At 30.4% G+C, this 14,255-nt stretch overlaps 1 long non-coding RNA gene across 1 annotated transcript; it reads right to left on the bottom strand.

Annotated features, from left to right (window-relative positions):
• Nucleotides 1-8,005: 8,005 nt before the first annotated feature.
• LOC134229984 (uncharacterized) lies at nt 8,006-9,047 on the bottom strand. Its single transcript, XR_009984265.1, has 2 exons — nt 9,002-9,047; nt 8,006-8,317 (listed from the first exon to the last, which is right to left on the bottom strand). It is a non-coding gene; the product is annotated as an uncharacterized LOC134229984 (long non-coding RNA).
• Nucleotides 9,048-14,255: the final 5,208 nt, after the last annotated feature.

Genomic DNA, 14,255 nt, shown 5'->3' with positions numbered 1-14,255 from the left:
ATACAATATTAAATCTTTGCTTATAATATTTCTAAAGAGAATAAAATTTTTGCAAACAGACATTTCGATAATGTATATATTTTGCCAAATAAAAAGTTGTTTACAAGACGTAAATCGAATGAAACATATGCATATAACAGTATTCAATATCCATAAATCCATAAAACAATACAAAATAACTGCAGAGCAAACACAACCTGTAAGGCATCAGAGGTGGGATCAGGTGCCATGGAGGAGTGAAAATTCCCTGTCAACCGGTCACTGCCGCCGTGTGCTCCTTGTCATGATCTGGAAATATCGAAAAAATCCGTCATCAATACAGTGTATAAATAATGGACAAACAATTAGTATGTAAACATCAGTCAGCATTTGACTCAATGATTAATTTTCTGATATGGTTTTCGAACATAAAACTTAAAAAATAATGATTTTATGCGAAACAACTGGTATTAATGTAATTCACAATCTTCAAATACTGAGAATTAGGGTCGATTTAATTCGGTTGCATTCATCTCAGGGACTTCATTTTTCGATCGCTCTTTGTAAGATATTTTAAGCAGAAAGAGAGAAACAGATGGTTTACAATGGTAACTTAAGATCACTTTTTGACAAAACATACAAACTTGGGATCACATTTTGACAAAACATACAAACCATTTTTAAACATTTGATGCTAATTACAGAAATTCGTATTCGAAATATTGAAAACATCTTGATATTGTATAGCATTCACTTTTTAGAGCTTTGGGATATATATGTAGGTATAGGAAGCACGCTGCTCATCAACTGTTCTGAAGCTGAAAGAAAGACAAGATGCGATATCTCTGCATTTACCTGATTGTGAGTAATAAATTAATTTTTTTTTCTTTCGATTCTTGTCTATTTCTATACGTGACTCCTATGAATGAATAGCAGTTTTAGAGTCATATTCAAAACAAAAAAGCACAAGTTAAAATATCTCTATTATACATAGCTTATTGACGACTTAAAATTGTCTAAGTGCTCATTAGAGCTAGTAGTTTTAAAATGTTTTACTAATATTCTGAAGAATTGCTACTCTTGTGTTTCACGGTAAACGTCTTCCTTTTATCGTCAATATCTTTGTCAATAGTTTGCTTCAGTTTCAAAATTGTTTAGATGAGAGGTATACTCTTATGAACCGATTGATTTTTTTAAAAAATAAATCTCGATAAATTAGTGTCTTCTACTTCTTTATATATTTTTTTTAAAATAATCACTATGAAATTTTATTATTATTGTCCTAAAATGTGCAGTTGTTATCATTTTATCCTATATTATATATATATTTTTTCTCTTTTGGTCTCCAATTGTGCTATATTAGAAGATTGACATATCTTTTTCTTTCTTCCCCTTGCATTTCATTTTACCAACTTTTCAAATTTTATAATTATTTATAATGCATAGCCGAAATATCTGGCTAAATTAAAATGTTTTTCCTTATGAAATTATCAAATATTTTTCCGTGAAATAAATTACCGACCTAGGGAGCTCCTGGCACCCCAGATTAAGTATGTACGTTATTTAGCCCATCTTTACCCCTTTATCCCGTGAATATGACTCATTGGATAAATTTTTCATATCCTACAGTTAAGTGCACTTATGACATCACAATGTTTTTTTTCGTTAGCGTGATGATGAAGTAAAATAAAGTGAAGTGTTATATATAAAACAGTGTATAACATAGGTTGTGAAGCATTAAACATGGGATATAAAGAATCTTCCATAATTTGTAGTTAGATATGACCTTTGTTTAACTCGTTGTGTGTTTTAATCCCCTCGCCAAGGCTTGGGGATGAAACACACACTACTCCTTGGATAAAAATCACATCCAACTACAAATCATTGGAGATCATACATGTATATTTATTATATTAGTATATTTTATGGGCTTTTAAACACCTGAAGCTATCTGCTCTACTGAGGGTTGTTTGTGTGCTGCTTCTTTTTTCCAATATTTGATTATTTACAGAAGGTAATCTTTACATAATTTCATAGCATAAAAATGTTGCTCCAAGCCCTTTTATATCAAGGAATTAGAGTTTGAGAAAAAAAATCAATTTAATCCAAAATATTTATATCCTTGACCTTTCTCAAGCATTACTTCTTATCTAAAAAACCATCTTATAAGAAACAGCACGTGTAAGTCACACCCGTTTGGTAGAATTTGGGAGAGACCTAGCATATGCATTTGCAAATACCAGAATTCAAATTTATCAAACAGAGCACACAGTATAAAGGACTGTTTAGTCTGTATTCATTTTCTCGTGAAAATTCAAAAGCTCATTTGTTCTCCTTCAAGCATTGTATAATGATTTGTAATGGAAATCAGTCACAGTTACATGTATAATTACTGATGTCTCTCTGGTAAGCCGATTATTGTTGTATTAAAGTAGTTGGTGGGTTCTGGCTGCTTTTTATCGGAAGGCCTAGATTTAGTTCCTAATTAATGTTGCTAAGAGGTCTAATGTGTGTTTGAACACCTTTGCTTAACACTTGGTACTATGTCATCAAGATTTTCTCACACGGCAGTATGCCCCATTGTTTAACGGTTTAATTTCAAGTCGATTATTATTCCGTTTAATGCGTTCTATAATATAAATATTTACATTTCTAGTAAATTTCCCCTATGATTCTTTACAAAATAAAATGCAATATATTTTCTCATGAACTACATTAGGTATGTATCAAGAATAAGCATGAATATCTCGATTGTTACGTCATAATACCGCTCTAGACATCAAAAAGTCAAAAAAAATATAGTAAACACTGTTTTGTTTTAAAAATGTCAGCTGAACGGGGTAAATTTACGGCAAGTCATTAGAAGAATAATGTAAATACAAGAAATTAATTTAACGCTTCACGCCGGCATATTTATCATAACGCGCTTCATGAAATATGCCTGCGTGAAGCGTCGTAGTTCATAACCTCACGAATCTTCAACAATTAAATCCATTGCTTAATAAAATTATTTTTAAAAAGAGGCAGGCAATACTAACAACAGTAATAATTAATTTATTTTGTAATAATTTAATTTAAGTTCTATGACGTCATTTGATTTGGTAAAATATTTGATCCATTTTGGATAACATTACTTGCCTACGTCACAAAGAGTTAGATCTATGTTTACTCCGTTGGACTTTTCTGATAAAAATGCTAAATTTGAAGCCTTTTTCCGGAGGATAAACTTTCTCATTACCTGCACTGAATGTAATTCTAAAAGGAATATTGATCAATTCAATACGATATAACATAATTCAGGCACTTTATGAGGCATAAACTGCATATCATATAATAAAATTTGAAATAAGCATCGTTATTGAAAGAAAAAAAATATCTGTATGTTGCTATTACTAGATCTATATGTGTATTTTTATATCTTAAGATCTTTTTGTGTATGTTTATATCTTTAGATTAATATGTGTATGTTTAATATTTTTAGATATACATGTGTGTGTTTATATCTTTACATCTATATGTGTAAGTTTATACCTATAGATCTATATCTAAATATTTATATCTTTAGTTCTATATGTGTACGTTTTCATCTTTACATCTATATATGTGTGTTAATATCGTTACAGCTATATGTGTGTGTTTATATCTTTACATCTATATGTGTGTGTTTATATCTATACATCTATATGTGTAAGTTTATATCTTTAGATCTATATCTTAATATTTATATCTTTAGTTCTATATCTGTATGTTTATATCTTTACATCTATATATGTGTGTTAATATCTTTAAAGCTATATGTGTGTGTTTATTTCTTTATATCTATATGTGTATAATTATTTCCGCAGATCTATGTGTGTATGTTCATATCTTTAGGTATATGTGTGTATGTATATATCTTTAGATATATATATGTGTATGTTTTTATCTTTGATTTATATGTGTATGTTTATATCTTTAGATCTATATATGTACGCTTAAATCTTTAGATCTATAGATGTATGTTTATATCTTTAGATCTATATGTGTATGTTCATATCTTTCGATCTATATATGTATGTTTATATCTTTAGATCTTTACGTGTATGTTTATATCTTTAAATCTATATATGTACGCTTAAATCTTTAGATCTATGTGTGTATGTTTATATCTTTAGATCTATGTATGTATATTTATATCTTTATATCTATATATGTATGTTTATATCTTTAAATCTATATGTGTATGTTTATATCTTTAGATCTATATATGTATGTTTATATCTTTAGATCTATATGTGTATGTTTATATCTTTAGATCTATATGTGTATGTTTATATCTTTAGATCTATATTTGTATGTTTATATCTTTAGATCTATATATGTATGTTTATATCTTTAGATCTATATGTGTATGTTTATATCTTTATATTTATGTATGTATATTTATATCTTTATATCTATATATGTATGTTTATATCTTTAAATCTATATGTGTATGTTTATATCTTTAGATCTATATATGTATGTTTATATCTTTAGATCTATATGTGTATGTTTATATCTTCATATCTATATTTGTATGTTTATATCTTTAGATCTATATGTGTAGGTTTATATCTTTATATCTACATGTGTATGTTTATATCTTTACATCTATATGTGTATGTGTATATCTTTATATCTATATATGTATGTTTATATCTTTAGAGCTATATGTGTATGTTTATATCTTTAGAGCAATATGTGTATGTTTATATCTTTATATCTATATATGTATGTTTATATCTTTAGACCTATATGTGTATGTTTATATCTTTAGATCTGTATGTGTATGTTTTTATCTTTAGATATATATGTGTATGTTTATATCTTTAGATTTATATGTGTATGTTTATATCTTTAGATCTATATCTGTATGTGTATGTTTATATCTTTAGATCTATATATGTATGTTTATATCTTTAGATCTATATATGTATGTTTATATCTTTAGATCTATATACGTATGTTTATATCTTTATATCTATATGTGTATGTTTATATCTTAAGATCTATATGTGTTTATTTATATCTTTAGATCTATATGTGTTTATTTATATCTTTAGATCTATATATGTATGTCTATATCTTTAGATCTATATGTTTATATCTTTAGATTTATATGCAGCTGTGTATGTCCTTCTTGTCCTTCTCAATGGCTTGGAAATTCATTAAAAAGCCTGGTGACAGAAAGAAATCGGTTGCCATGCGCGGGAATTCGTTGGGTAAATATCATTTGAAAACATCTCTCTCCTCTCGTGCTCTATCCTTCTTTCCCTAGTTTATAAAGATGAGCGGAATGTAGCTTTTCAAATTTTAAATTTGACATTTAATTTCAACACAATATGTTGTCCAGTCTGTTAAGCTATGTAAACTATTCCAATTAGATAAAATTCCACTACAATTAGCAGATACAAATTTTACAAATTTTACATTGATAAATCAAGAATAACCGTTTTATTAGAGCACAGAGATGTCTAATACTTAGAGAGTTCATGAATATATATTGAAACAAGATACAGCTTACTCCACTTATATTGAACTCGCTTATTTTGAAATTCCGGTTATTTTGAAATAGAAATAAATCCCCAGTTTTTGCCTCTCATATTCTTTGCATTAAAATAACGGTTATATTGAAATCGGATATATTGAAATTTCGCTTATATTGAAGCTACTGATCGGTTCCCAAAGGTGATAATGAGTTGTTTTCATAACGGTTATATTGAAGTACTCCCTGGCGGCTGTCGTTACGGTTGGTGAAAGTAATTATGCCTGATTGACCAGTTGATATAAAAAGGTGCGAAAAATTAAGTGTTCACCTTATGTGTTTTATACTGCATGCTCTTAGGGGAAAAAATCTTCACTGTTAAATTCTTTACGTCCACTTATATAATACGGACATATTGAGGCTAAACGTAATGTAGTCACCCCCCAGATCTAGGAAAGAAACATAACTTTGAAATTAAATACGTTCTGTTAATGGCTATTGATATGCCTAAATTCGAAATAACTAAGGTATTAACCCGAGTACACTTATGATGAAATACAAGCAGCGTTCAGCAGTACTCTACCTTTTAAGTGAAAGGATGATGTGACATAACTGCTATCTGGGGCCCCTTTTTCCACGACGAATTAAATTTAATCTACAACGATGTTGGTAGTTTTCAAACATGAGTGAATAAATACGACGCCTTTTGAATAGTTTGAATAGTTCAGACACATTTTAATTATAAGAAATACTGCATTATCTTTGATTTTTTAGACCCTATCACAGCTAAATTCTGCCAGGTTTGTGCGAATAATTTCTTTTATGGCAAAAGAATGGGCGGGTCTTAGTACAATAGAGGGATATGCGTGTCCGAGAAGACCTTGTATGGCTATTGTTATTATTTCGCACTTTTGGTCATTTAGAAAGTATCGCCTGTGCCTCGATTAGGATATGAATTCATTCTTACGTCAGAAAATCTAGTTCTGTCGATCTGTTTATAATGGGAAAGGCCAACTAGATTTTACAATCTTTTAAAAAATAGCATGTGAGCGCATTGAGGAACAATTTTCTCCTTTCACATATAGGTAGATTTCAATAAAATGCAGTGACCAGCCAAAGGAGAAAATTGTACATATCTGCGCTCATATATTTTAAGGGCTTCAAAGAGTGGGGCGGGGCTAAAATGCAATGGGTATTGAATGTAAACATGATACCCCTACCCCAATAAAAGATCTATATCTTTCAAATCACGTTTCTATTTTTGTTAAAAATGGTATTCTATAAAGGTACACATATCAGTGATTAGTAACATACAAAAATTTGAGTAAAATTTAGACATTTAATTTTTTGTCAGAATACGAGGGGCCGCAAGTCACCTCATCCTTTGTTGGAATTTTTTTCAAAACGTAAATAAATGCGATCGGAGAATAATAATGAGGGGTGAAGATTGTCTTCTCAATGAAACAGAAATAAAAAAAAATATTTAAACCTTCAAGGACTCATTTTCTATGTAATCTGTTCACTGTTTTAGATAAACGATGACAGATTAATTTTTTCGGGTTTGTTCTTCTTTATTTAAGATCGAGATTGAACTTGTAAAAATGGCGGCTTCACGATTTCTCTTAAATTGAATTAGGGATATTTTAAAATAATTTGCATGGTCCCCTGAATTTCAATATATCTGGAGTAGGCTGTATATACAATTGAGACATCTACTCACATTTAAACACGGTGTTTATATTCATCATATTCTTCTTTTTTTCTTTTCTGGATGAACAACAGATTGTGAATAGGAAGTAATGCCAAGGCGTCTTCGTAACAAAGCGATCATGAATCATTTTAAAAATCAAGTCAAAATATTCATGTTGTATTTTAATGATGTTCAAGTCAAGCAGGTTAAAATTAAAATAGGTTTTAATATCGATTAACAAATGAGGTGTTATTTACAAATTTTGAGATTAATTCGGCAATTAAGGTAATTACCCATACCACGTGAAATAACGCTTTATGACGTTATTCTCGTCAGTGACGTTATTACGTCAAACGGGCCCGACGCTTATTCTACAAAAAATGCCTGACGTCAATTTCACTTACCGTGAAAAGAAAGGTATATTAATTTCCAAATAAAAGGCATAAAATATGCAATGTTCAGTTATGTCCGGGATGCATGATCGAAGGGGAGTTTACATTTAGATGATTCGTCAAACCGAAAGTACAACAAAGATGGACAAACACCACCAAATGTTTTCCCATAGACTTCCATACAAACTTTAGCCCCTCTCACTGATACATGTATTGAATTTCGGGCAAATGACCTTTTTGTCGTGAAAGTTCGAGATATTGGAAAACAAAAAATGCCAGAAAAAATATACCGTGCCGTTGCACTTTTACTTTCAATTTCCATTTGTTTACAACTAGGTGCGTTTGACACCAAATGAAAATCTCTAACCAAAGTGCATTCCTCCCTTCAAATTTTTACCTGTAACTCCTATATACCTCAAAGAAACCCAAGTCTTGATATGAGATTTTTATCAACTTTATTTCACTTGTCAAATACATAACAAGTCTTTTCTCTTATTGACCAATCACGCGCCAGCTAGCATTTTCTCCTCCGCACAACTTTGGGTGTCCAAAATGTCTGCGCCCATGTATTTGTTTATGTAGGGGTTTTTCCTATAGAGTAAAAGAAACATTTATAAAAAGTGGTCAATTTAGTAAATTTAGAACACATATCCATTGCTTATCTCACCTCTTGAATATTGGGACTGACAGTCTTAGCTTAAGTACACCATTGGCTGTTACATTTCACACCCCAGTCAATCAGACCAACATCTGTGAAACAGAAAAGATGTCTATAAATTGAAGCATTTTTCTATTTTTCTTTCAAACTTTTCAAATAAAATGATTAATCTAGCATATGTTTTGCTTGTTTTTCTTATTATCTCTAATAATTTCTCAAGGTAGATCATGTTAATCATTCAGGGTAGCAGGTACCCGTTATTAATGAAAAATGAAGAAAATCAGCAGGTTTTTGTAAGAAAAAGCTGGGTTATGGAAAGAGTGAAAACTAATGTAGATAAAATAATCAATGGAAAGAAAGAGAATTATATCTAGTTCAAATGTACATAAGATTAAAACAAATTCTATCAGCAGTGGGTTGCTGGCATCAGAGAATCAAATACATCCCCACTGAAAATTTTGTAATTTTGAAGGGGGGTGACCTACATTTTAGCCAATTTTCATGAACATTTCATGTAATTGATGTTAAATATGTATATTCTCATAAAAGGCAAATATATTTATTTGCATATCATTTCTTATTATTGACATAATTAATAAATTGATTAAATGCCAAGGGCAGATAAATCATATTGTCTGACTGAATACAGTGCTCAATTGTACGCAAAATGTTTAAATAACTGCAGTTCTGAGGAAATTTATTTTCTGATAATCTATAAAAAGTTCTAAATAACTTAAATATTAAGAGATTAACTAGATTTTCTAAGAAAATCATACCTTGGAACTCTTAATGAAAGCAGAGGGATCATCCCCAGAGTGTCCATGGGTTGTTCATTGTAATAGGGTACGGTTCATTAATCTCTTCCTTCTTGATAATGCATTGCTGAAATACATTTTATTTTATTAAAACATACTGATAAATGCATCTAGTAGCTTATATAATAATTTTTTATTATTTACACCATCTTTTGAATTTTTTTTAAGCATTTGTGATGTAATTCCTTTAAAATAATCATGTTAAAATAGAATTTACTCAGATAATTATTTTAAAAAATATCAAAGAAATTGAAAAAAAATAACTGCAGATAAACATGACTCTTGTTATTCAAATAAACCACATTTAAACAAAATTCCTTCATTTTTCAGCATGATTAGAGCACAAAATCTTTCAGCAGAATATCAAGATGGATATGGCAAGGAGGAGGGATATTCAGACACCTTTTTCATATTTTTTTCAGTTATAATTTTGCATATTTATTGCATTTTCAATGTATTTTCTGCAAAAATATATTGTACTGTAATTTCAATGAAATTTCCTACAAGTAATCCCTAAGTTTCACCAAAAGTATAACTTTTATTTCAAGCCAGCACTGATTACATGACTAAAACTGGCTTTTCTGCTGGACTAATGCCCCTTATGTAAAAACAAAGTAACCTAATTAGTTAACAGCAGTCAAATTTTGTTATAAATTATTCAATCAACTCTGATTAACACAAATTTGAAAGAGGATTACTCAATCTGTTCCAATGTCTACACTCAAAAAACACATGGATTTAAATGAATTTCTCAAACTGCGAGGGGGATATTCATATGTTTTGTGTATTGATGATGCCCATAAATATTAATATTGTATTATTTACAATATTCACAGTAAATTTCGGTATAAATATTTATCTAAAATTATTTACATGAACATTTATTGAAAATGTGAGAGCTAGGGCAAAAATTTTGGCATTTTTTCACTATGTGCAGTCCCCATTGTGAGCCTCAATTTACCCAAACCCTCTAATTTTTAAACAAATAGTCAAAACTAACTAAAATATAATCCCAATGCCAAAAAAATAGGAACTGATTGATTTTTTGGCTGTAATCATTTTTTATCCATGAAATCATACCTATTCTATAGGACAAACACCACCAAATGTTTTCCCATAGACTTCCATACAAACTTTAGCCCCCCTCACTGATACATGTATTGAATTTCGGGCAAATGACCTTTTTGTCGTGAAAGTTCGAGATATTGGAAAACAAAAAATGCCAGAAAAAATATACCGTGCCGTTGCACTTTTACTTTCAATTTCCATTTGTTTACAACTAGGTGCGTTTGAAAATGAAAATCTCTAACCAAAGTGCATTCCTCCCTTCAAATTTTTACCTGTAACTCCTATATACCTCAAAGAAACCCAAGTCTTGATATGAGATTTTTATCAACTTTATTTCACTTGTCAAATACATAACAAGTCTTTTCTCTTATTGACCAATCACGCGCCAGCTAGCATTTAGCACAACTTTGGGTGTCCAAAATGTCTGCGCCCATGTATTTGTTTATGTAGGGGTTTTTCCAGATGGGAAGATCTCGAGTACAAAGACTTTGACAATCGGGTCGTTTTTTGTCTCTGTAAGTTGAAGAAATACAGAGTAGCAAAAAATGGTGCTCTTGTCGAAAGTCATTATCGTTTGCTTATATATTTGAACATAGGCCTAGTACATAACCATTTTCGAACCAGAATTCAGGTAACTAACTACTTTGCTTCAATATTCAGATTTTTAAATGTCGTTTTCCTCTTCTCGATTGTTTTGAATCAAAATATTGTTCACGAAAATCGTGTCATCTATGGTATATACAGTATGTATAATAAATGAAAAAAATACGCAAAACAGACCCAGGGGTCTACATCTGATGGGGAGCGGGGAAGGGGATATTTCTGTCTTCAAACACCCATGAATAGTATAGCAATAGATATCAGTAGCTAATAAGATAATGTGAATCCCCAGTGTACTATTCTAAATCACAATTTTATGCATTATCATGATTGCTGTAATGGTGGTTGGACTTAAACCCACAAATCGCAATATGGCAGTAACAAAGAAGGGAATACATGTATCAGATGATAAATAGGAATGCCTATGAGATCATAATAAAACTTAAAAAATAATGATTTATTCGCGAAAACTGTAATTCACAATCTTCAAATACTGAGCAATTAGGGTCGATTTAATTCGGTTTCATTCATCTCAGGGACTTCATTTTTCATCGCTCTTTGTAAATAATTTTTAACAGAAAGAGACAAGATATGGTTTACAATGGTAACTTAAGATCAATTTTGACAAAACATACAAACTTGAAATTTACATTTCGACAAAACATACAAACCATTTTTAAACATTTGATGCTAATTTAATATAAATTCGTATTCGAAATATTGAAAACATCTTGATATTGTATAGCATTCACTTTTTAGAGCTTTGGGATATATATGTAGGTATAGGAAGCACGCTGCTCATCAACTGTTCTGAAGTGGCAAAAAGAAAGACAAGATGCGATATCTCTGCATTTACCTGATTGTGAGTAATAAATTAATTTTTTTTTCTTTCGATTCTTGTCTATTTCTATACGTGACTCCTATGAATGAGTAGCAGTTTTAGAGTCATATCTTCAAAACAAAAAACACAAGTTAAAATATCTCTTGATTATACATAGCTTATTGACGACTTAAAATTTGTCTAAGTGCTCATTAGAGCAAGTTTTAAAATGTTTTACTAATATTCTGAAGAATTGCTACTCTTGTGTTTCACGGTAATGCTTCCTTTTATTGTCAATATCTTTGTCAATAGTTTGCTTCAGTTTCAAAATTGTTTAGATGAGAGGTATACTCATGGAAATCGATTTTTTTAAAAAATAAATCTCGATAAATTAGTGTCTTCTACTTCTTTATATATTTTTTTTTGAACAATTTACTATGAAATTTTATTATTATTGTCCTAAACTGCTGTAGTTGTTATCATTTTATCCTATATTATATATATATTTTTTCTTTCGGTCTCCAATTGTGCTATATTAGAAGATTGACATATCTTTTTCTTTCTTCCCCTTGCATTTCATTTTACCAACTTTTCAAATTTTATAATTATTTTACAAAGCCTTGGCGAGGGGATTAAAACACACAACGAGTTAAACAAAGGTCATATCTAACTACAAATTATGGAAGATTCTTTATATCCCATGTTTAATGCTTCACAACCGATGTTATACACTGTTTTATATATAACACTTCACTTTATTTTACTTCATCACGCTAACGAAAAAAAACATTGTGATGTCATAAGTGCACTTAACTGTGGGATATGAAAAATTTATCCAGTGAGTCATATTCACGGGATAAAGGGGTAAAGATGGGCTAAATAACGTACATACTTAATCTGGGGTGCCAGGAGCTCCCTAGGTCGGTAATTTATTTCACGGAAAAATATTTGATAATTTCATAAGGAAAAACATTTTAATTTAGCCAGATATTTCGGCTATGCATTATAAATAATTAAACACAAGAGTAGCAATTCTTCAGAATATCAGTAAAACATTTTAAAACTAGCTACAAGCTGTAATGAGCACTTAGACAATTTTAAGTCGTCAATAAGCTATGTTTAACAGAGATATTTTAACTTGTGCTTTTTTGTTTTGAATATGACTCTAAAACTGCTATTTATTCATAGGATGCACGTATGCAAGAATAAAAAAAATTACTTAAAGTTATTACTCACAATCAGGTGAATGCAGAGATACCGCATCTTGTCTTTCTTTCAACTTCAGAACAGTTGATGAGCAGCGTGCTTCTGATACCTACTAATATATCCCAAAGCTCTAAAAAGTGTATGCTATACAATATCAGGATGTTTAAAACATTTCGAATACGAATTTCTGTAATTAGCATCAAATGTTTAAAAATGGATTGCACGTTTTGTCAATAAGTCATCTCAAGTTTCCATTTTAAACCATCTGTTTCTTATTTTCTGCTTAAAATATCTTACAAAGAGTAATCGAAAAATGAAGTCCCTGAGACGAATGTAACCGAATTAAGTCGACCCTTATTCTCAGAATTTGAAGATTGTGAATTACATAAATACCAGTTGTTTCGTATGAAATCATTATTTTTTAAGTTTTATGTTCGAAACTATGACCATGTAAGAAAATAAAATTGATCATTGAGTCAAATGCTGACTGATGCTTACATACTAATTGTTTGTCCATTATTTATACACTGTAATCGACGACGGATTTTTTTCGATATTTCCAGATCATGACAAGGAGCACACGGCGGCAGTGACCGGTTGACAGGGAATTTTCACTCCTCCATGGCACCTGATCCCAGCTCTGATGCTTTAGAGGTTGTGTTTGCCCTGCAGTTATTTTGTATTGTTTTATGGATTTATGGATATTGAATACTGTTATATGCATATGTTTTATTCAATTTACGTCTTGTAAAAAACTTTTTATTTGGCAAAATATCTACATTATCGAAATGTCTATCCTCAAAAATTTTATTCTCTTAAGAAATATTATAAGCAAAGATTTAATATTGTATAAACCATCAGTCGAGATGTTTTCGGCTTATAAGTACAATACAGCTAGATATAGGGCTCCCTTACATACATCAGTCTATGAAGGGATTTGGGAGAAAAATGAAATTTGGAAAAAAAATCTTGCGTATTCCGAGTTTCTCTGCTCCTACGGCGGGTGTGACCGGTCAGCATGGAATGCTTACATCTCCATGGTACCTGATCCCACTTCTGATGTTTCGGAGGTCCGTGTTTGCTCTGCTCCTATTTTGTTTTGTTTTGATATTGAACTCTGTTCGTTATCTCCATATACCGTATCCCTCTCATTAAATTGTAAAAGTATAGCTGCAGTAAAGCACATTGACAAGTAAAGTTCTAGAATCGGTATTACGGAAACGTATAACCGCCTCGTGTTGTTGTTTTAGAACGCGATATCATGATATAAAAATATTATCAAATACAATTACTTCAAGGTTTTGCGATTTAAAAAGGACAACAATCTCTGGTGAATAATACTTTTTTGATATGTTTTAGACGACTTATACACTTTGATTTCCTAAACAAAATGCTAAATGTCGCACTAAAATACAATGATGCAATCAAGGCTGACTATATAATCAATTCCCAGCACCACTGGTTGATTGAACCTTACGACGAACTACAATTAATTAAATTGTGTAATATATTAGTATACTT

Source organism: Saccostrea cucullata, unplaced genomic scaffold (genome assembly GCF_032062105.1).
Source record: "Saccostrea cucullata isolate Sc308-1 unplaced genomic scaffold, CSIRO_AGI_Scuc_v1 ctg4161, whole genome shotgun sequence".
Classification (NCBI taxonomy): domain Eukaryota; kingdom Metazoa; phylum Mollusca; class Bivalvia; order Ostreida; family Ostreidae; genus Saccostrea; species Saccostrea cuccullata.
The sequence above is the reverse complement of the archived record's forward strand: the minus strand, read 5'-3'. Positions and strand labels throughout refer to the sequence as shown.